The following is a 23,252-nucleotide window of genomic DNA, read 5'->3' as shown; positions in this document are numbered from 1 at the left end:
ACCTGAACTCAGACAGACGCAATCGTTGATGGAATTCAGAAGGTGCCTTAAGACCTGGCTCTTTCCAGTAGCATGGTGCCCCCGACTCTGCCCCCCTCAGTATTAAAACATCTTGTTTGGTCAGGAGCACCTGGATACCCGCAGGGTCACAGTTTCTTATGCGCTATATAAATATTTATACATTACATACATTACATCTATGGATGATAGTGCCCCTGGGCAGTACCACATTACATTGTGCTGTGGATAGCGTATGCAAGCATGTTACTTCTGGCAGTGGGGAAAACTTTGGTTATGTAAGTTTAGGTGTGTGCCTATCACAGGTGGAAGGCTACTTTACAGACCATGAATATTGATGAAGATGATGGTTGCATGTTGTGTGTAGTGTAAGATATGTGTATATAGCAAAACGTTTTCAAAAAAGCTCTCTAAGCAGAAGAGGTGTGTCTCATCAAATGCTGTAGAGAGAATGACTAAAATGGGTGGCGTTTTCCAACTGGTAGAATGGGAAATGTTATGAACCAATCAAATGCTTTTTTTTAAGGTCACATGGCAATCGCGCCCTCAGCGCGCAAGGAGACTGCACTCGACGCGATTTTCAGAAAATATATTTACTATAAGTTTATTACAGTTAGAAATATACAAATGTTTAAAATATTTTAGATTATCGCTTGCTCTCATATACACTTTAAAGTTATGTAGATATAGTTTTGAGACATACAAAAAAAATTAGGGAATGGCATACCCGGTGTGGCACCATACGTCTATGATGTAAGACAGGGCTGACAGCATGCAGTCGTCACATATGCAACGTGCTGCGGGCACGACCCCATACGTACATGAGGTAACACACGGCTTGGTATTGCATACCCATCTCATACCAAAGTAGCAGCTGGCGTGACCTCATACGTTTATGTTCTTACACGGGACGTGGTGCCACGAACTCGTCGGATACGGAATGCGCATCATTTCAATATGGCGGATAGGATTCGTGTGCTGATGGAGCTTGTTAGACTACCGTACGGGACTAGTTTTCTCAGAAAAAAAAAATGATATAGATTAGTTTTTTGAGGTTATAAAACAATACATAATTTTTAAAGTTAAGAAAAGGTTTATAGTGTTCCAAAATATTAGATTTTTTTTAGAAAAAATATAAGTTTTATAAATATTAAAATATGAAATTAACATTTAAAAAAACCTTCAAAATTCACTGAAAAAACAATGGGTTTTACATAAGTTATAGTTAGGAATTAGCATTTAAAAAATCTTAGAAATTCACTGAAAAAAACCATACGTTTCAGGGACGTTATAGTTAGTTGGACATTTCACTCATAGAAAACCACGGAAATTCCCCTGTTATAGTTAGTTGAGCTAACTATAACTCGCGCCCCCGCAATGCACTGCTGCTGATGTCACATATTACATCATTCATGACATGGTCAGGGAAATCACTGATGACATCTCAAATGACATCCTGATGACATCACTGATGACATCATCCAGTGACTATGTGTTTCTATAAAATGAAATTATGTTTTATATATATATGTCAAGGTGTAATGAAGAATGAATGGGTGTATAAGATTCAGGATGGATGATTAATTAGGTGTGTAACTGACTGTATAAGTGATTGATTAATTGTGTCTTACTTAATGCATGTGTTAGCGACTGATACAGACATTCACACAGTTTAGGTTGTCAGTTGGTGTGTAAGCGATTGTATCTGTTGGTTAGCAGTTAAATGAGGATCTATATGGGTATTGATTGGTTGACTGAGTATCTGTATGGGTGCCTGAGTGTCTGTGTGGATGGGTGGGGGTGTGACTCTGTGCATAGATGTGTGAGTGGATAATTCACTGGGTATATGTGTTCAAGTCTATATCTGTGTAGGGCTGTATGGCTCGGTGAGTGTGTGTATGAGTGTATTGGTGAGTGAATGGATGCCTCAGTGGTACATGTGCGAGTAACTGCATATGTGAAAGGCAGTATATATTAGTGTTGGAGTGTATAAATGACTATATGTGAGACTGAGCGATTGTGAGAGTGCCTGTATGGATCAGTGTGTGCTTGTATTAGAGTGGAAGTATGTGTTAGTATAGGTTTAAACAAGTGAGGTGGTATATGTGTAACTGTACAGGTGGGTAAATAAAACTGATTGAATATTTCCATTACTGACTTCATGTGTGAATAACTATCATTGAGAGGCGGTGTGTGAGTGTCTGTATATATATGTGACTGGATATGATAATGCTGTATTGATGGCTGACTGTATGTATGAGTGACTGCATGGGTGAATGAATGGATGTGTGTGTAGACCTAGGAATGAGTGAGTGGATATGTACTAACTGGTATTGGTGTGTTCATGGTTTTGAAAATTATAGTCTCTATTTTAGAGTGGGTCTATCAACTATTATATTAGGGTCTGATGAGGTGCATCAGCTTTTCACGTGGATGATGTCATCAGTGATGTCATCAGTGATGTCACTGACCATGTCATGAATAATGAAACATGTGACGTCATCAGCAGTGCATTGCGGGGGCGCGAGTTATAGTTAGCTCAACTCACTATAACAGGGGAATTTCTATGGTTTTCTATGAGTGAAATGTCCAACTAACTATAACGTCCCTGAAACCTATGGTTTTTCCAGTGAATTTCTAAGGTTTTTTAAATGCTATTGCTGGAGTGGGGTTTTCTTTTAAAATTGTATACCCTCCCCATTTTTGCATGTTTAGATTAATAAGATTAATTAATTAATTGTAATTATACTAATGGTTTGCTGTGTGAATTAATCAACATTACTAATATAAGAAATATATGTGGGAATTGCAGTGGCATGGCCTAACTAATGACGTGAACTAAATTTGTATGCATATTAATAATATATATTCAGAAATTGCATGATTATATGTTGCTTTCGTGATGTATCTGTGATTTGTGCTTTATTAATGTGAATATAACCCGCATTAAGTGTTGCTTCTGCTAGATAAATACATACACATATGGGTATTAGTAAGGGGATAACAGATTATTAGTCATTTCTATGTATTAATTAAATTTTTGTGTTTCTTTGCTTAAGTTGACCATTTGGTGGCCACAAAATGGCCGACGTCCCTGTTAGACGAGAACAACTCCATTATGAGCATCTCTGAGGGAAGTGTGCATGCGTCGCCATCAGCTGCCGCAGCCTTTACATGACCCCGACTCAACTGTGACAACCAAGGATATTTCCCGGGCTTACCGCCAAGCTGCTCTGAAAGAAACAATGAAAAGATACTATTGCGTGGATTGGAACTATATCTAAAGACACATTATATGTATGGGAAAGAAGTCGAACTTTCCCCATCGGACCAATGAGATTAGTTCAAAATACGATTTGTTACACTTCGGAATGTAAATTTACTATAAAAAATGGGGCCTTAGCTTTTGCCATTCAATTGTTCGAGACCCTTCAGAAGATTTGCGATTTACTGACGGAGAGGACGGTGACACTGCAGGACAGCTGTTTCCCAAAGACTCTGACAGTATGAACTGATGACCGGGATTTTGACTTAGAGGGCGACTTTAGCTAGAATAGGTAACTATGATGATCTAATTTGCTTGATTAAAACCCAGAGAATCTAATTCAATTATTTAGATAAAATTTGATATTCATTACAAGAACTGTGTTGGGTCGTTTTATTTGAGAAAATGTATTGATATAAATGATGTTTTAGATTTTGTTATCACTTCAACCTGCAGCTAGTAGATCCATGGCCTATACATGGGAGGAGTACTAAAAGGTGAAGCTTGGACCTTTATGAATAGGGTTATGTGAGTACTCTTTCCATTACAGCGAGTGGAACAATCACCTCTTTGAAGCAGGTTAATCGATGGGTGTATGTTGGTGTTATGGGCCCCGCCAGCATATTAAGTATTGTGTGTGATCTATGACCTGTGACGTAGAAGGGGATTTTGCATTCCACGCTGCATCAGTTTTTCTTGGTAGCAGAGATATGGTTTACTACTGTTTTGGTTTAAGTGATCATTACTTGTAAATAGCTTATTGATTATTGATTGGTATTGATTTGTGTACTAACACTATATGTTGAGTTGCGTCGAGTTATATGTTGTTAGCACGGCTTCTGGGATGTAGGAAGTCGGAAGTTTGTAAACAGTTCCATAGCAGAGCAGAGGTAAGTGCTGCTCTCAGGGACATCTTAAGGATTTGGGGGTCCCCGGGCCAGAGGTATTTTTGGGGCCCCTCTTTGGAACAGCTTCGAATTTATGATCCATTTTTAGCTATTTCATGCCCTCTTTGGACATGTGACTGACAGTGCATAGACACACTTGTTGAAATTCTAACTTTGTTTATATCTAATATTCAGATATAATTATGTGTTTTCAATATTGTATCACAGCAGCAGCTAACTAATATTATTGCAAATAATCTCTGTGTGACACCCTCCCATTTCTCATATGTGAGGTCCTGTTTTGGTCTAAAAGAAACTTCTTTTTAGGGATGTTGCATGAAACATAAACACAACATTTTCTCTGCAAAATATCTGTAATGCACTCTCACACATCACCCTCATTTAAAATAATTTAATGGAAAACGGTATTTAGAAAATATGTTTAAGAATTATTCAAAGTCATTCGGACAAGAATCTGCAGCACAGACCTGGCTCCAAGGGGCCCCCCTGAAAGGCTGGGGCCCTGGGCCAGAGCCCACTTTGCCCATGCCTTAAAACGTCTCTGGCTGCTCTCGGGAAAGACGGAATTGTTGTTGCCCTGTAGGTACACAGGGGAAACGTGTGACAAGTGAAGTTGCACGGCGCATTGTCTGGGTTCGATTCGGCAGCATCGTCGTGTGTTGCCATTAGAAATATTCTCTGTGTGAGAGGAGTGTGTATGATAGCGAAGGTTACCTGTGAAATTTTGGTCTTTAAGTGCCAGGAAACCAATTGGCATACCGATAACGCTTATCACTGAAAAGGTAGCAGGTGTTCTCTGAGCTTGTTAGAAGGACAAAGTAGAGGGAAGCGCTGCTTTATTAACGTGTGTCATAATTCTGTAGTAGGACAGACTGTTCGCTGTTCTCGGAAAAGACAGGATTCTGTACGTATGTACTACATTTTCTTGTATGAACAAGTGTGAATGTAAGGCATTCGGGTTGATTGTGAAACTCTAGGTTTATTTCTAAAATACCAGAGAAACAATTAGCTAATGCTTGCTAGAAGGGTAAAGTAGAGGGATGTGCTACTTTATCAACGGAAGTAATGATTCCGTAGTAGGGCAGAGGTAAGCGCTGCTCTCGGGAAAGACGGAATTCTCGTGGGAAAGGTCTATTGCTATTCTTTGGTTAGCGGAGCAGACAATGGAGATGTTTTAGTGTTGTTACTAACAGAATCATAAAAAGTTGCAGTAAAAGTTCACGGAGCGGTCTTGTAAAGGAGGGGTAGACAGGAGCAGAGCTGCTGCAGCGGCTGTTGACGTTAGAACGACCGCGCTGGGATTGGACAGTGGGTCAGAAGAGTAAAACGCTCCGGATTGGTGCGTTAGTGTAAAGCCGCGCTGGGATTGGAGAAGTACAGGGTGACGTAAACGCTCTTTATTGGTGCGTTAGTGTGAGTCGCGCTGGGATTAGAGGACTGAGACAGTGACGTAGACGCTCTTGATTGGTGCGTTAGCGTGAAGTCGCGCTGTGAGTGGACAGAATAGCGGTACAGTCGTAAGAGATTAGCATTACACAGAAACCAAGAAAATGTATTACCAGCCACCAGATAGGGAAAAGAAATCCTGGTTTGGTAAAGGTGGTTCAAGAAGGATAAGCAGGTCAAAACTAGGGAAGGACAGTTAATTCCTCCACCGAAAACCCCCGCAGCTCTAATGATTGCGAAGTATGGATATCATACTTGTATTTGGGTAGATAATTGGGTAAAATATACCAAGGACGATGGAGTCCTGGCATTTCCAGAACATGGTTCCTTTAATTTGGCTGTTTTAAGTAACTTGCGCAAAAAAATTATGTACTTAGAACCAAGACCTAGACCGACGCAGTTTGAGGCATTGACAGAGTGTGAAGACGAAGCACATGAGCGAGAAAAACAGAGAAATGGTAGAGGTTACAGATATATGTTTGGCAGGTCATATGGACATGAAACGCATGATGATCGGATGAAAAGATGGAGGAATGCAAGCATGACTGAGGGTTTGTTTCCTGTAAGAGCGGTAGAAGAGAATGAAGGTAGAAAATGTGTGGAAAAAAGGAATAATGTGGAATCAAGAGGTTACAGAGCAAATGATTCGGATGATGATGTGTTGGATGATGTGTTTTATAAAAATCCACCACCGTACCGACCAGAACCAGAAATGTTGACACCAAACGCCTCAATGAGAGAAACATTACGAATTATCAAGACAGAGACTATGTCACCAGATTTAGAAAAAAGAAACTCCATCAGAGAGGTAGAAAAGAGATCGGAGAATAAAATAGATAACAAAAATTCAACAGAATTGGCAAAAACCACTCTAGAATTAACAGAGAAAATGAGAGAATTAACTAAGAATCTGGAAGCTGTAACAGTCCCAGTGACTATAGGTCCAGTAATGCCTGTTTTCGAGAAGCAAAAGAAGAGCGAACATTGTTTAACGGTACCATACCGGAACAATAATGTGGTCGAGAGTCCAGAACGGAGTCAAATTGAGAATCCATGGGGACCGACAGTAAATATGTTTGAACCACACGTTTCAAATAATCCCTTTATTAATCAGAATTATGCTGAAAGGAATAGGATGACAGTAGAAAATTTGTTAGAACCCCAAAGAAGTACAGAAAAGAGTAGTGTAGAGAACCCAGTAGGACCATCTGTGGAAGAACTGAGTCAATGGTTAAAGGGGTTGCAGAGATCAGATAAAGATTCCCAGTCAATAGATATGGCAAAATTACGGATGGTATTGGAAGAATTGATTGTAGGGACTATTCCGGAAGAAAAATTAAAGTTTTATCAGGATGAGGAGCTGTTATTCCTGTGTAAAAGTGTGACATGGAGAGCAAGGAATCTGCATGAGAGACTAGGAGAAGTTGCGAATGAAATGGGTATAGATATTGATAAGGTAAAAGCCTGATACAGAAACCCTATCGAGTTGATTTTACTGAAAAAGTCATTGAAAATCTGAACACCACAGGACAGATAGGTCAGATTAAGGACATAATCATTGTATTGAGAAAATGGGGAGATGTGGATAAATGGAGAAGTAAATGGTATAGAAAACGTAATGATGCCTCACAGTTTCGGCATTCCCTGTTAGAGAAAAAGAAAAGGTAGTGACTGAATACCCAATGAGAGAGATCCCAGGAGGAGGATATGTACATGTCCCATGGACAAGACAGGACATTTTGTTACGAATGATTTCCCTCGACTCCGCGAAAAGCCCGTCAAGTGGTACAGACAGGTAGACAGATTTGTAAAATTATCAAAAGTACTGTGGATAGACTTAAATAGTTTATTCGACATAATAGTACCAGCAGATTTGTGGACTGAGTGCAAGTTGATGATCAACTGGCCAACTCAGGAGTACCCTAGGGATCCTAAGACAGGAGCCCCAGACCCTGAAGTAATGAAAAAGTATGAACAGGTTATGGTATTTTTGAAAAACAAAGTGCCCCCTAAAGAGACAGATTGGGTAAAGATTGATCGAACGCATCAGGAACCAAAGGAATCAGTACATGCATACTATGAGAGACTAATTCAAGCTTTTAAACAGTTCATTGGAGATGAGAACCTGAGTGATAAGGATTTGAGTCATTTCGTATACAGATTTGTATATGGTTTACGCCCAGAAATTGGTGACATGATAAAGCAGCATACAGTTGATTGGCAGAATAAGAAAATAGATGAAGTACTGAGACATGCTATATTTCAGTGACGAAATTGAGGCTAAACAGCGAAAATTAAAAGAAAAGGCAATGTGGGCACAAGAAAAGGTAGCTGAATTGATCGAACAAGCAAATAACCCAGGAACTAAACCGAGATTTGACCCAGGAAAAGGGAAAGGTAATATAGAAGAAGCTAAAAAGAAGTTCCCATGCCATAATTGCGGTAGGTTAGGGCATTGGAAATCAGAGTGTAAATACCCTCCAAGTACTAATAATGAAAATGCATCATTGAATCCGCAGGTGCAGAATGAGGTGAGTGGTCAACTGCAGCAACAGCAGCAGGTGGTTACTTCACAGAATCAGGTGCCAAAACCACCTTTTCCGCAGAGCAGAAACACCCAGAAGTATAGTAATGAATCGGGATTCTACAATGAAGAACAGGTAAATAAACAGCCGCGCGCTCGCGCCGTTTCACAGTATTGACTGCAACGCGATGAGTGACTCAGAGGAAAGCTATTGACGGTGCCGAAAAGAGGAAGAAGAGTGCGTACTTGGCGCAACTCTAGAAGTAGACCAGACAGGACCATTTGTAGATGGGAAGGTTAATGATGAAAATATTACTTTCTTAGTGGATACTGGTGCTACTCCATCAACTGTTAGATCAGCTGATGTTAAGAATCTTCCTCTTTCGGATGAAACAATCTAAGTGGTTGGTGTGTCCAACAGACAGTTAAAAACATTTTTGACAGAACCAGTGAAAGTCAGTATAGGGAAATTTACAGAAATGCACCGCTTTGTGGTGTGTGACACCAGTCCAGTGAATTTATTAGGTAGGGACCTGTTGTGCAAAATGAATTGCACTATATTCTGTACTCCAGATGGAATAGCTTTTGAAACCCCAGATGAGGATGTGCTATATATGACTATAGCTAATAGAGAAAATGAGGTAACTGAGACCTATGCAATATTCAACCCTGATGAATTACCTAAAGAATTAAAACAGTCAGTGAAGGCAGAAGTGTGGGATTTTACTGGAGAAGATGTAGGGTTAATGAGAAATGTAGATCCAGTCAGGATAACTGTGAAGGAAGGAATAAGTTATCCAAATGTTCCCCAGTACAGATTGACACCGGAGATAATTGAAGGGGTTACTCCAATAATTGAGAAAATGATCAAGCAAGGAATTTTGAGAGAGATTATAAGTAGTCCATGTAATTCACCGATAATGGGACTGAAAAAGCCTAATGGGAAATTCAGGATAGTGCAAGATTTTAGAAAGGTAAACAAAATTGTGGTATCATGCTGTCCTATTGTACCGAACCCATCAGTAATTCTGTACCAGATTCCCCATGATGCGGAATGGTATACAGTAATTGATCTATGTCATGCATTCTTCTCTATCCCATTGCACCACGACAGTCAGCCAATTTTTGCATTTAGTTTTGGAGAGCAGATTTTGGCATGGTGCCGAATCCCACAGTGGTATACAGAGAGCCCCTCAATATTCAATCAATTGTTGAAGAAATCGTTGGAAAGTCTGCAAATGCCTGAGAGTTCAGTACTAGTGCAGTAGATCGACGACCTTTTGGTGGCGTCGAAAACGCGTGAAGCTTGCGAGGTAGACACAATAGCACTATTGAATCATTTGGCAGACGGAGGATTGAAAGTCTCACCAACAAAATTACAGTATTGCCAGAAAGAAGTGCAATATTTGGGACATAAAATTGAGAAAGGACTGAGAAAAATAACAACAGACAGAATCAGAATTATAAAAGGAATGAGAGCCCCCATGACCCAAAGAGAAGTGAGAATGTTTCTGGGAATGGTGGGGTATTGCCGTCAGTGGGTTAGTAACTTTTCCCTGATTGCAAAGCCCTTAGTGCGATTAACAAGGAGTGATGTAAAAGATCCCCTTGAATTGAACAAGGAAGAATTGGCAGCATTCAAAAAATTAAAAGAGGGATTGTGTGAAGCACCAGCATTGGGCATGCCTGACTATGAGAAAGAGTTCGAGTTGTATTGCAGTGAGAGAAATGGATGTGCACTCTCTGTGTTGATCCAGAAGCATGGAAGATTGAGGAGACCAATCGCATATTTTTCCTCAATGCTTGACCCAGTGGCTGCAGCTTTACCTGGGTGTCTAAAAGCAGTGGCTGCAACATGTCGAAGTTTGGAGCAGAGTGAAGGTATTGTGATGGGGTATGCATTGAAAGTGTTTGTTCCTCATGATGTGGCGATTCTTTTAACAAGGAGTCGTACTCAGTATATGATGCATAGTCGGCTGACTAAGTATGAGAAGGTCATATTAGGTGCAACGAATGTGAGCCTTGCGAGATGTGTGAACGTGAATCCTGCAACGTTGTTACCTGATGCTGAGAATGTGGAAGTGAAGGATGAAGTAGACCATGACTGTTTGGATGTGCTTGAGTATTGCACAAAGCCACGACCAGATATAAAGGATGTACCACTGCCTGAGAGTGATTTTGTGTTGTTTGTTGATGGGTCATGTTTGAGAACAGATGAAGGAGTGCTAAGCGCAGCATATGCAGTATGCACGGTTGCAGCAGTGATGGAAGCATCTTATCTGAAAGGAGTGAGGTCAGCTCAAGTAGCTGAACTTGTTGCTTTGACCAAAGCATGTAAAATTGGGAAAAGTGTGAGAGTGACTGTGATAACGGACAGCCAGTATGGCTTCGGGGTTGTCCATGATTTTGGCCAGCTTTGGCTGCAAAGAGGTTTCCTGACCTCAAGTGGAACCCCTATAAAGAATGCTGAAGTGGTTGGGAAGTTGATTGAGGCGATACAGCTGCCTAAACAATTGGCTGTGGTAAAATGTGCTGCCCATAGTCAGGGAAGCGATTACATCACTACTGGGAACAGGTATGCTAATGATATGGCACAGTATTGTGCACGGAACCAGAATTCAGTCAATCGGGCTAAGGAGAGAGAAATGTCTTCTTGCTCAGTAATGTTTACTAGCGCAGTAGGAACCTGGGAGGAAGTGAGACAATTGCAGGAAGAGTCAGGAGATGAGGAAATGAAACAATGGATAAAAGCAGGGTGTGCACCAAGAGAGAAGGACCGTGTGTGGGTCTATCGAGATGGAAGACCAGTAATGCCTGATCGCATGATGTCTACAATGGCACGTATGTATCATGGCCAGGGACACATAGGGAGAGACGCCATGATAAGGTCTTTTAAGCAGACCTGGTACAATCCAAAATTCAGACTTGTAGCAGAAAGCCTGTGTCAGAGATGCCTGATATGTCAGCAATACAATCCTGGGAGAAAGACAGTGGTGAGTCTAGGGACCATAGGCCGGGAAGGTGGACCTTTTAGCAGAATGCAGGTTGACTTCATTGAAATGCCTCCGTGTAACAGACTTAGGTATGTTCTGGTTGTAGTTTGCCTGTTCTCCAGGTGGGTGGAAGCATACCCAACAAGAAGAAATGATGGGTTGACAGTGGCAAAGCTACTTTTGAGAGAATTCATCCCTAGGTTTGGGTTCCCAGTGACTCTTGAATCAGACAGAGGAGGACATTTTCATAACTAGATTGTAAAATTGATTAGTGAAGCATTGAATCTACAACAGAAACTACATTGTGCCTACCGACCAGAGGCTTCTGGTGTGGTTGAACAGATGAATGGTACAATCAAAAACAGAATTGGAAAAATGTGTTTAGCCACTGGTATGAAATGGCCTGATGTCTTGCCTCTTGTTTTAATGACCATTAGAGCAACACCAGACAGAACCACAGGAATAAGTCCTCATGAAAAAATGATGGGACGAGCGATGAGGCAGGTTTATATTCCAGTCAATAAGCTGATGACAATAACTGATGACATGTGTTGGAGTACTGTAAAGGCCTGGCTGACGCAGTTCATTCTGTGTTTCATCAGGTTGGAGCGGATGCCACCACCCTTGAAAGGAAGCCAGCCCATGATCTGAGCCCAGGAGACTGGGTAAGGATAAAAGTCCACAGAAGAAGAAACTGTTTGGTTCCAAGGTGGGGAAAACCAAGACAAGTCATTCTGACCACAACAACAGCTGTGAAGTGTGCTGGAGTGAAAAACTGGATCCATGCAAGCCATACTTTGAGGATACCAAATCCAGTTGACAGCAAAGGAAAAGAGTACTATGACGAATCAGAGTCAAGTACTGAATCAGATAACGAAAAGCCAAACACCCGAGAAAATCCTGAAAGGGGGGAATAGGAACCTGATCAGATATTAGTCCCCAGAAGTATCTCTCTGAGAAGACGGTTGCAGATTTCTGATATCAGTTCAGATTCTGAAGACGAACAGGGAAGCCAAGGTCCCAGAAAAGAACACAGAAGGGAGAAAGGAAAAGACAACCAAGAAGCAGTGAAAGAAATTCGAGAGAAGGAAGTTTCAGATGAAAAACCAAGAGAAATTCCACCCGAAATAATAGATCAAAGTGAAACAGGGACAGGTACAGAGAGAGAGGGACAGATTGCGGAAGACCCCCGAGGAGGTGTAGGGAACTGCAACATCCAGCTAGGTGAAGGGACAAGTAGCCAGCAGGAAGAGTGCGTGTCGGAGACCCGAGGAGGGACAGAAGTAGGGAAAACAGTGGTGGAAAAAGAGGTTGTCGAAAAGAAAAAGCAAGTTGAGACAGAATCCGAAGAGAGTGAGAATGAGATACCAGAAGGACGAGTTCTAAGGAAAAGAGCTTGGAGAGAGGAAAAGAACAATAAAGAAAGTAAACAGAAAAGAGTCAAAAAGGATGAAGTGTGGCCAAATAAAATAAAGAGATTGAGATATCGGCTGACACGAGTAAAATCACCAAGAGAAGATCAGGTGAATAAAGTGACAAGCCAAGACAAATCAAAAGAAGAAAAGGCTAATCAAGAAGAGGGAAAAAGAACAAGAAAACCCAACCAGAAGTATAAGTCACCAGAATGGACATATGTGGCACTGCCTGAAACGGAGGAAGAGGCAGATAGTCAAGGAAATCCAGAGGAGGCTGTACTGAAAGTGGTTGAAGAAGAGGAAGAAGCAGGAATCCTGAGAGTGATCTTATCCGACATTGGAGAAGAAGAAACGGAAGATCAGGAAATTCTGTATTTGGATGCACTGAAAGAAGTGAAAAATGATGAAATGCCAAACTGAGAAAAATTAAAAACTCCTGATGAAGAAGTAACAATTGAATCAAACAATAGATACTGGTAGAACTAAGTAGGGCCTTAGAGACCTAAGGTTAGAGAACTAGTTGTGAAATAAAAGAGGCTAAGTCAAAAGACACAGTCCAAATTAACAAGATGGCTAACATAGATAGTAGCAAAAGTAGATGTACATTCATGAAGAGATGGTGTAAAATGTGTTGTTGTTGTACAGGATTATTAATGCTTCTATGGAGTATACTTGCTCTGCTGATTTCTTTTAAGGTCACTATAGATACACTAGAAGGACACACTAAGAACATTACTAACATAAAGAAGATTCCAAAGGTAGTTCCGACTAGAATAGATAATAATTATTTACATAAGGATAGGTCTATTAATGATTTTTCAAATAATGTGTTTTCAAAGTTATAGTATGAATATGTAAAGACCATGGACGCAAGGGATTGCTACGTATGTATGCAGTTACCAGCTTCTATGTCAGAGGGAGTGACATATCATCACCTTCCAGCAACATATGGAATAGCATGTAGTGTGATAGCAAGCTTATTTTATGAAACAGGTAAATTAGAATATTATTATTCAGATATAGATAACATTTTTTCGCAAGTACCTGCTAATAATAAACTAAATAAAGTGAGACCTGCTAAGGTGAATTTTTCTTAGTAACCAAGGAGCTAACAGAGTATATATTTAAAAATAATTTGACATGTAGTTTTAAGAATGAAGAAAAGACATTCCTAGACATGGTTGAGGAAAGGAGGTTGAAAATGAGAAGAAAGGGATCTGAAGGAAAAGGGGAGAAAACAGTCTGGGATGTAGAAATGGAAAAACATATGAAGGGAGAGTCTAATTCAACTTTGGCTCTAGATTGGCCTCAGAAAGGGAAACTGTGTATAAGAAGGAATCAAACAGCGTATGATAATCATTTTGTAGGGAATAGTGAGTGCCATGATACATATCGAATCATAGGTGGATGGGGATTTAAAGGTGGAAGAGATCCAGTTTTCCCTGGACTTTATTTTATCTGTGGGAACAGGGCATATTATTGTTTGCCAGACCATTGGTATGGCACATGTTACGTAGGCCTGGTCTTTCCAAAAATCTTTCACATGGACAGAGATAAAGATGGTGTACATAGGTTAGGTAATCAATTAACACGTAGTAAAAGAGAATCTTGGGCAGAAATTGTAGGTGACATTTTTGGAGCATTGATACCAGCAGTGGGAAAATCTCTGAATGCGAACAATATTAGAAAATTATCAACAGTAGTGGATCGCTTGTCAACAAGCACCGCTGGAGGATTTTTATTGGTTAATACTGAAATGGTTGCCATGCGTGCTATGGTAATGCAAAACTGACTTGCCCTTGATATCTTATTGGCAAAAGAGGGTGGAGTCTGTGGAATGCTGTAAGTTCAACATTGTTGCACTTACATTCCAGACGAAAGCAAAGATCTAAAGGTTTACATTAAAAATATTACTGAATTGCATGATGAAATTGTACCGCTGGAGGTTGAAGGTGTTTGGGAAAAGATTGGGAAGAAAATTGCTGCTATTAAAAATTTCCTAATGAAAATAGGTAGTACAGTTATAGGTAAAATCTTATTCCCATTAACTTGTGTGATTTTCGTCTTACTAATATTAAGATTAGGATGTATGTGTTGTAAAAACAAGAAAACAAAGAATAAAATAAAAAGAGAAAAATTAAAAAGAAAGAAGGATGTAGATGGAGATTTAACAGAGATAACTTTAGAAGAGTGGAAAGAAAGTTTGTATAAAAAAGCAAAAAGAGATGAAGAAGAAACTGAACTATAATTAAGAGCAAGAATACATTTTAATTTTCCGTAAAAGGGTGAATCAATTTAGTGTTGTGGTGGTGATAAAATCACCAAAGGGGGGATTGCTGGAGTTTGGTTTTCTTTTAAAATTGTATACCTTCTCCATTTTTGCATTTTTAGATTAATAAGATTAATTAATTAATTGTAATTATACTAATGGTTTGCTGTGTGAATTAATCAACATTACTAATATAAGAAATATACGTGGGAATTGCAGTGGCATGGCCTAACTAATGACGTGAACTAAATTTGTATGCATAAATCCAAAGATGGAAGGTGCACTCATTGTGTTTGGACACATTAAATCAAATAGTCCAAATAGTATAGTATTTCTTTTCTTTTTATTCTTGATATTCTTTTTATTCTGATGATTCAAACACGAACAATGCACAGCCAACGCGTTTCGTTCCATACAGGAACTTCATCAGGGCTGCAATAATCACAAACACAAAGAACAACACTTAAAAGAACATCTATATGTGACAATCATAAAAACAAACATGTAATACATAACTACTCAATCTTTAGAGAAAATGGCACATAAAAAAAGACATACATATAAAAACTCCTAGACATGTGGATATATACAAATACATAATTTTCACAAAAATAATCATTGCAAAGACTCGCACTTTAACATATAATTCAGACAACTGGACAGTACTCCATATTAACAAACAAAATATGTACGAATGATACAGGGATCATATATAACTAGCAAAAGGTATAATGAAGAAAAAAGCAGGAAGAGGGGAAGAGAAGCAAAAGAAATTATATAATTTAAAGTGAAGATAAGAAAATATATAGGTGAGAATAGGAACTAAAAAATAAAAAATTACAATGTGCAAAGATATTTATATAAGAAGAAATATATATATATATAAATAAATACTATAACCAAATCATTAATATCGTTTGTTATTGTCACCCTCATCCACAAATGATGAGTAGTGCAATGTCTCAAGTATTTAAAACAATGATTAGTATAAAACCCAATCTACGGAAAATCCACTAGCATCTCACCTCTTCAAAGAGAGTAGAATATAAGTAAGGTACTCCTAAGACGGTATGTGCTCCTTTATGACTCGTTTCGTCTCAAACAGAATTAATAAGCCATAGGAAAGATATTTCATTCCTATATAGGAATAAAACACATTATCAAAAGAGTAAAGGGTTTCTGGGCGAAAATTATCCCTGAATGGTAAACACTATCACAAACAATAAAGAGTAAAAAATCCACCTCAAGTGTTTAAATGTAATAAATATGACTAATGATAACCCAAAGGGTGGTTGTGATGACCAGTAAAGTCCCACCCAATATATTAGTCTCATCATACCAACAGGAGCCTATCAATATGGTGAGACATAAACCAATCCAGTCACCATGGTACGTGAATGCATAGATAGAAATATATATTCGGACGCACAAATGAACCAATACGCTCACCTTGCGTGGACCCTCATGCGATCCAAATGATGAGATGCATTGAAGATAGCGATATTCCTAAAGGACGTGCAGTGTAAGCCTGTGTAAACACGATAGGTAATATCAATGAAAAAAATTCATAATTGCATAATTGCACTTAAAGGTCATTTATACATAATACATGGACCCCCAGAAAAACATGTATGGAAAAGCAAGTAATCAAAACTCATTAATATATAGGTTCTGAATAATATTTTCACAAACCACGTGAAAACCCAATAACCAGATTGCGGGCCACGTAAGTTGTATTTAAAATAACGTTGCAAATTACTCGGAGAGATGGGGGCGCTACGTTGACCTCATCCGTAACGTTATTCTAGGTGGCATTAGCCCCGTACCCAAAACTCCAAGGACCTACACACAGCAACCTCGGTTGTATTTAAAAGAACGTTGCAAAATACTCGGAGAAATGGGGGCATACGTAGACCACATCCGTAACGTTATTCTAAGTTGCATTAGTCCCATACCCAAAACTCCAAGGACCTACACACAGTACAACACAGAAAAGGAAACCAAATAACCAACCTCATCCACCCACGCCCGTCCGCGTAAGGCTCAAGGAACAGTTAATCCCCATATAAATATACAAAAGGGTGCTCAAACGGGAAAGAAGCAAAATCCTTCTACCTTTTATCTGGCGTTAGGTCTAAGCAGGGTAGCTGTCAAGTATCAACTGGCCAGGCGTAAGGACTCCCTATTTAAAGTCTTCATCTGGCATCCCGCGTTCCAACGTTGAATGTGGTCACGTGGGATTTACGTCACGTGGGTTTACGCTATGTGCTAGAAATTGAAGACGGACATGGAACCCATGTATGGCGGCCATATTATAGTGGTCATTCATAGATCGAAAAGACAGGGCAGTAATGTCCTAAACACCAGTCGGGAAAGGAAAGATAATAGCCTTCATAAACGGTATAAAAATGTTTCCATTGTGAATTCTAAAGTCGCGCACCAAATCGTACCGCAAAGTGCGAGTTGAAGAAATTAAGATACCAGTCAAAAGAAGGTTTTCACAAACCACCACCATGTTGCAGAAGATTTTCATAGGGGTATTGGGAACAGCAACAACCGCCCAAATTTCTGCCATGTTGTAATGGCAAAAGCGATTTAAGTACAGAGCAATGGTATAATGCCAAATAATAATAATCAAAGTAGGCTCAAAAACAAAACTAGAAAGTACCCTCATGTCACCACATTACGGAAGACTTATAGGTGAAACATGGACAAAATCCACCAAATTGGCAAACAAATCGTAATGGCGAAGTCTAGTATAGAATCAGGGCAATAGTGTGATGTGAGCAGATGTGTTTAAGTATAGCAGTCACATATATATGAACCATATTAAATTTGTTTGGTATACAGGGAACAGAAGTGAATAAGCAAAAGAATAAAAAGGAGAGAGAAAAGACGAGATGATATAAGGAAGTATACATATAAGCACAAACATGCTAACAGATGTCATTTACTTGTTCAAGAGCGGCATCATATTTTAAGATGGCAAACAACTTGAAAAGATAGGGGAACCTCTCATAGATGGTTACAAAAAATAATGTAGTTCCCTATCCGTATTATGTCCCCTTAGGGTCGCCTGGAGACGACAAATCCATTTAGCCTTTCGTTGTCTTACCAAAAGTTCCTGATTCCCGCCCCTGTCTCCGCAGGGAACATGGTCAATCCCATGAAACCAAAAACCATTGTTATCGGGATGTGTTTCCCTATAGTGATCAGTGAGGGGGTATCGACTGTCACTGTTGATGATGGCTCTCCGATGTTCCTGCAACCGAACCTTTAGAGGACGTACAGTGCTACCCACATAGATTATACCACAGTCACATCCCAAAACATATATCACATGGGTTGTGTTGCAGTTTATAAAATGGTTAATCTTAAAAGATTTGGGATTGTTGTATGAGAAGGTACTTGTTTTGTTGCGTCCAAAAGGGCACATATTACATGAGCCACATGTATAGAAGCCCATGGGTCTTGGTGGCAGCCAAGTTGTAAATCCCTGCTTGTTCGTTACATAGCTAGGGCATAATGTTTCCCGTAATGTTCTTCCTTTACGATATGTGAGCATGGGAATATCAGTAATGCTTTTTCTTAGGCCGGGTACCTCTAAGAGTAAGTCCCAATTCTTTTTTAGGATATTTCTAACCTTGCCGCTGTTCATGTTGTACTTCGTAATAAGGCTTACTGGCCTTTCTCGGATATTCTCTTTCCTTTTTGAAAGCCTCTCTTTCAAAGTCTCTTCCCTCGTTAGGCGATTTGCCTTACTGAGGGCTTTGGAGAGAATTCCCTGTGTATATCCCCTTTTTAGAAACCTTTGTTCACATTCATCAAGGTTCCTATGATATGTGTCGTCCTGGCTACAATTTCTACGGATTCTAGTCATTTCCCCAAAGGGGATGTTATTAATGACAGAGCGAGAGTGGGCACTCGTAGCATGGAGAACCCCATTGCAGGCCGTCTCTTTCCTGTATAAGGTACTTTCTACCACTTGGTCATGAACGTAAAAATGAATATCCAAAAAGTTTATCTTCTCTTTGTTGCATTCCATGGTGAATCTAACATTGAAGCTATTCGAGTTCAAATAAAGAAAATATTGCTGCAACTGCTCTCTGGTTCCAGACCAAAGGCATATAATGTCGTCTATGTACCTCCCCCAGTACACGATGTAATTTGTCCAGGGGGAGGCACATTTGCCCCAGGCGAACTCCCTCTCAAACCAGCCCATAAATAGGCAGGCATAAGAGGGAGCAAACCAGGAGCCCATCGCGGTACCAAGTATTTGTTGGTACCAGCATCTGTCATGCAAAAAGAAATTGTTATCCAGGATCATGGTGATCATCTCAATGACCATTTCATTGAATTGGTAAAGGCTGGCACTCTCCTTGTCGAGAAAGGTCCTCACAGCACGTACTCCAAATTCCTTGGCAATACAGGTGTATAGACCTACGACATCCAGGGTCACAAACATCAGGTCTTCAGACCATTGGAAATACTTAAGTTTAACAAGTATATCCTTGCTGTCCCTGATAAAGGACGGAAGGTTCATAACAAATTTTTGGAGCCTGATGTCCACAAATTCCGCAATCCTTTCAGTAGGGGACCCCACCCCTGAGATAATAGGACGGCCAGGGAAGAACGAACCCCCCTTATGCACTTTAGGCAATACATAGAAACAAGGATATGTGGGACAGTATACTCTAAGATATTTGAGTTCTTCCTCTGTTAAGAGTCCCATTTCCTTCCACTCACTCAGTTTGAAATGTATTAGCTGCTGTAGTATGGTTTGCTGTGTGAATTAATCAACATTACTAATAAAAGAAATATACGTGGGAATTGCAGTGGCATGGCCTAACTAATGACGTGAACTAAATTTGTATGCATATTAATAATATATATTCAGAAATTGCATGATTATATGTTGCTTTTGTGATGTATCTGTGATTTGTGCTTTATTAATGTGAATATAATCTGCATTAAGTGTTGCTTCTGCTAGATAAATACATACACATATGGGTATTAGTAAGGGGATAACAGATTATTAGTCATTTCTATGTATTAATTACATTTTTGTGTTTCTTTGCTTAAGTTGACCATTTGGTGGCCACACAATGGCCGACGTCCCTGTTAGACGAGAACAACTCCATTATGAGCATCTCTGGGTGAAGTGCGCATGCGTCACGATCAGCTGCCGCAGCCTTTATATGACCCCGACTCAACTGTGACAACCAAGGCTATTTCCCGGGCTTACGGGCAAGCTGCTCTGAAAGATCAATGAAAAGATACTATTGCGTGGATTGGAACTATATCTAAAAGACACATTATATGTATGGGAAAGAAGTCGAACTTTCCCCATTGGACCAATGAGATTCGTTCAAAATACGATTTGTTACACTTCGGAATGTAAATTTACTATAAAAATGGTAGATTAGAGAGGACGGTGACACTGCAGGACAGCTGTTTCCCAAAGACTCTGACAGTATGAACTGATGACCGGGATTTTGACTTAAAGGGTGACTTTAGCCAGAATAGGTAACTATGATGATCTAATTTGCTTGATTAAAACCCAGAGAATCGAATTCAATTATTTAGATAAAATTTGATATTCATTACAAGAACTGTGTTGGGTCGTTTTATTTGAGAAAATTTATTGATATAAATGATGTTTTAGATTTTGTTATCACTTCAACCTGCAGCTAGTAGATCCATGGCCTATACATGGGAGGAGTACTAAAAGGTGAAGCTTAGACATTTATGAATAGGGTTATGCGAGTACTCTTTCCATTACAGCGAGTGGAACAATCACCTCTTTGAAGCAGGTTAATCGATGGGTGTATGTTGGTGTTATGGGCCCCGCCAGCGTATGAAGTATTGTGTGTGATCTATGACCTGTGACGTAGAAGGGGATTTTGCATTCCACGCTGCATCAGTTTATCTTAACTATAACGTCTGTAAAACCTATGGTTTTTTCAGTGAATTATATATATATATGATTGGAATTTCTTTTGTAGTGTCCATATATATGGAGCCCCAGTTGAAGGTGTCAGCAGAAACGCGACAGTCGTTACTTTGTTTGGATTTCTACCACATAAATTTGCGGGGTTGACTAAAGAAAATGGAACAATAAAAAGTAAAATTGAATAATAAATCTTGGAGGGAGGCTCACTGTTCGTTGTGCCGCTGGGTTCTATATTGATATATATTTTCAGGCTTGGGGTAAAAATACCAGCACTCACAGGAACATTTTTATCCCAGATTTTATTGGGATTTTTCAAACACGACAAGACTCGTTTCGGCTGCCGCCTTTATCAATAGTGGCCGGTGCCGACATGAAGCAAACATTAAGTAATGAAATATAAACATCGACAAAGGACACCGGACTTACTTGAGTCCAACGGTGTCCGCCATTAGTAATCATGCATTTACTTTGCTTAAAACAACATGAAACCCAGCCTTATAACAAAATGATATCGCCTTGGATGGGAATTGTTTATGTTATATTCAGCCTTGTTCAATGCCAGTATGGTTTCGTGCTAATCCAGCCCTGAATGGGCCATTTTTACCCAAACTTCTCATTTCACCCTGAATGGGTCATTAAAATCATAGAACTAAAAACCACATTTTAAACAAATAAACGGTATGTTTACATGGTACGATGATATTTCATTTCAATTCAGATTCCCTCAAAAACAGATGTTTCCTTTCTCCTCTCTAAACATCTATAAGTGAACAGCCATCTCTTCCCCACTATTCAAACCTCATGGCATCTTTGTTTGGTTGTCGATAATATATCTCGACTCCAATCTGCGAAGTTGTAACTGTCTATCCCCACCTCTCACGTTGGTAGGTACATGGTCCATAAACAAAAAGTTTAACAGGTCTCTGTTACTCTGGTGGAATGCCTCAAAGTGCCTGGCCACCGGATAGGTCACATCTTTATTATTGATGGCTTAAAGATGTTCTAAAATACGCACTTTCGTTGGGTGTATCATGCTTCCAATGTAACGCAAACCACACAAGCACACCAGACAGTACACCGTGTAGCTTGTGTTACAATTCATAAGTTTTATGATTCTTCTAGGTTCTTCCAAACTGGGCACAGCGTAGTCTAAAACATTTTTACTGTTTTTGCATGCCGTACATTTTAAGCATGGAAAGAACCCAGCCAACCTACTAAAGGCCGATGGTTTACTTTACTGAATGCAATGACTCTGAACTAGGCTGGTACGTATTGTCCTTGCCCTTCTAAATGTCATTAGGGGTGATTGTGGCAACTTTTTACCTATTATTGGGTCAGATTTTAAGATATGCCAATTTTTTGCAAATGCCTTTCTAATGTCCGAAGCATCACTAGAATACTCCATGATCATCCTAAAGTTGTTTAAGGTTTCTTGTCCACTTTGGCCTGGCTGAGCGCAATAACATGCTGACTGACTTTGTGAACTTCTGTCTATGCAATAATATTTTTCTATTCCAGGATCAATTGTTTAGACAGATACGCGGTACTGCGATGGGCACCTGCTTCGCCCCTTGCAACGCGATCCTATTCGTGGGCTGGTGGGAGTAGCAGGTGGCCTGGGCAGAGACCAATGAGAATTGGACCCATAAGGTCGTAAGCTGGAATAGGTACATAGACTATTCATTTATCATCTATAGGGGCACAGAACAGTCAGCAAAAGAGTATCTAGATGTGCTCAACAACAATGACCTCAACCTCAGGTTCACAGGAGAAGTAAGCAAGACTTCTGTGAACTTTCTGGATCTTACGGTCTTCCCTGCGGAGGGTAGACTGTGCACTATGTTGCATGGAAAGCCTACCGCGGGCAATTCCGTGCTGCATGCAAGCAACTGCCATTCAGGAAAAACCATAATGAGCATTCTGTATGGCGAGCTGCTAAGAATTAAAAAGGAATTGTACACGCAATTGTGACTATCAGGCGGCAGCTAAAGAGAGTATACAGAGATTTGAGGTCAGAAGGTATCGCAAAGAGACCCTAGAGGAAGCTAAGGCCAAAGTGGACAAGAAATCCAGACTGGAACAGATTAATGACAGTACCCTAGGTGCTAAAAGAACGGTAACAAGCATTGGCATAGCCAATAGGTCTCGCCTTTGGGACCTTATAAGTGTTTAGTCAGAGCTATTGACTTTGCCAGTGTCTTTAAGCTACGCTGTAGAGAAGTGTGGCTGCTGTGCAGCATGCTGAAAAGTTATAATAGAAAAGTGTCAGAAGCATTTTGTTACCTTATATATGACCAAGGAACGGTCTTGACCGAAGTATTTTTAAGCAGCTGATAATGAATATTCATACCTAAATATGAATATAACCACGGGCATTTATTTCATGTAATCCCTCTTTCGATTGTAGCTAGAAATGTCTGTAACTGAAAAGATTCTGTTCACCCTAATGCTGTCTTTGGAT

General features: G+C 39.8%; 1 long non-coding RNA gene across 1 annotated transcript in view; it reads right to left on the bottom strand.

Annotated features, from left to right (window-relative positions):
- Nucleotides 1–15,863: 15,863 nt before the first annotated feature.
- LOC146870339 (uncharacterized) overlaps nt 15,864–23,252 on the bottom strand; it is a 273,078-nt gene continuing 265,689 nt past the window's right edge. The window contains exons 2-3 of the long non-coding RNA XR_014959377.1: nt 16,288–16,366; nt 15,864–15,975 (exon numbers count right to left, since the gene is read on the bottom strand). This is a non-coding gene — a long non-coding RNA (uncharacterized LOC146870339). The remainder of the gene's footprint in view (nt 15,976–16,287; nt 16,367–23,252) is intronic.

The sequence above is a fragment of the Triturus cristatus genome, chromosome 1_1 (assembly GCF_964204655.1).
Source record: "Triturus cristatus chromosome 1_1, aTriCri1.1, whole genome shotgun sequence".
Classification (NCBI taxonomy): Eukaryota; Metazoa; Chordata; class Amphibia; order Caudata; family Salamandridae; genus Triturus; species Triturus cristatus.
Note: the sequence above shows the minus strand (reverse complement) of the source record. Positions and strands in the feature narration are given on the sequence as shown.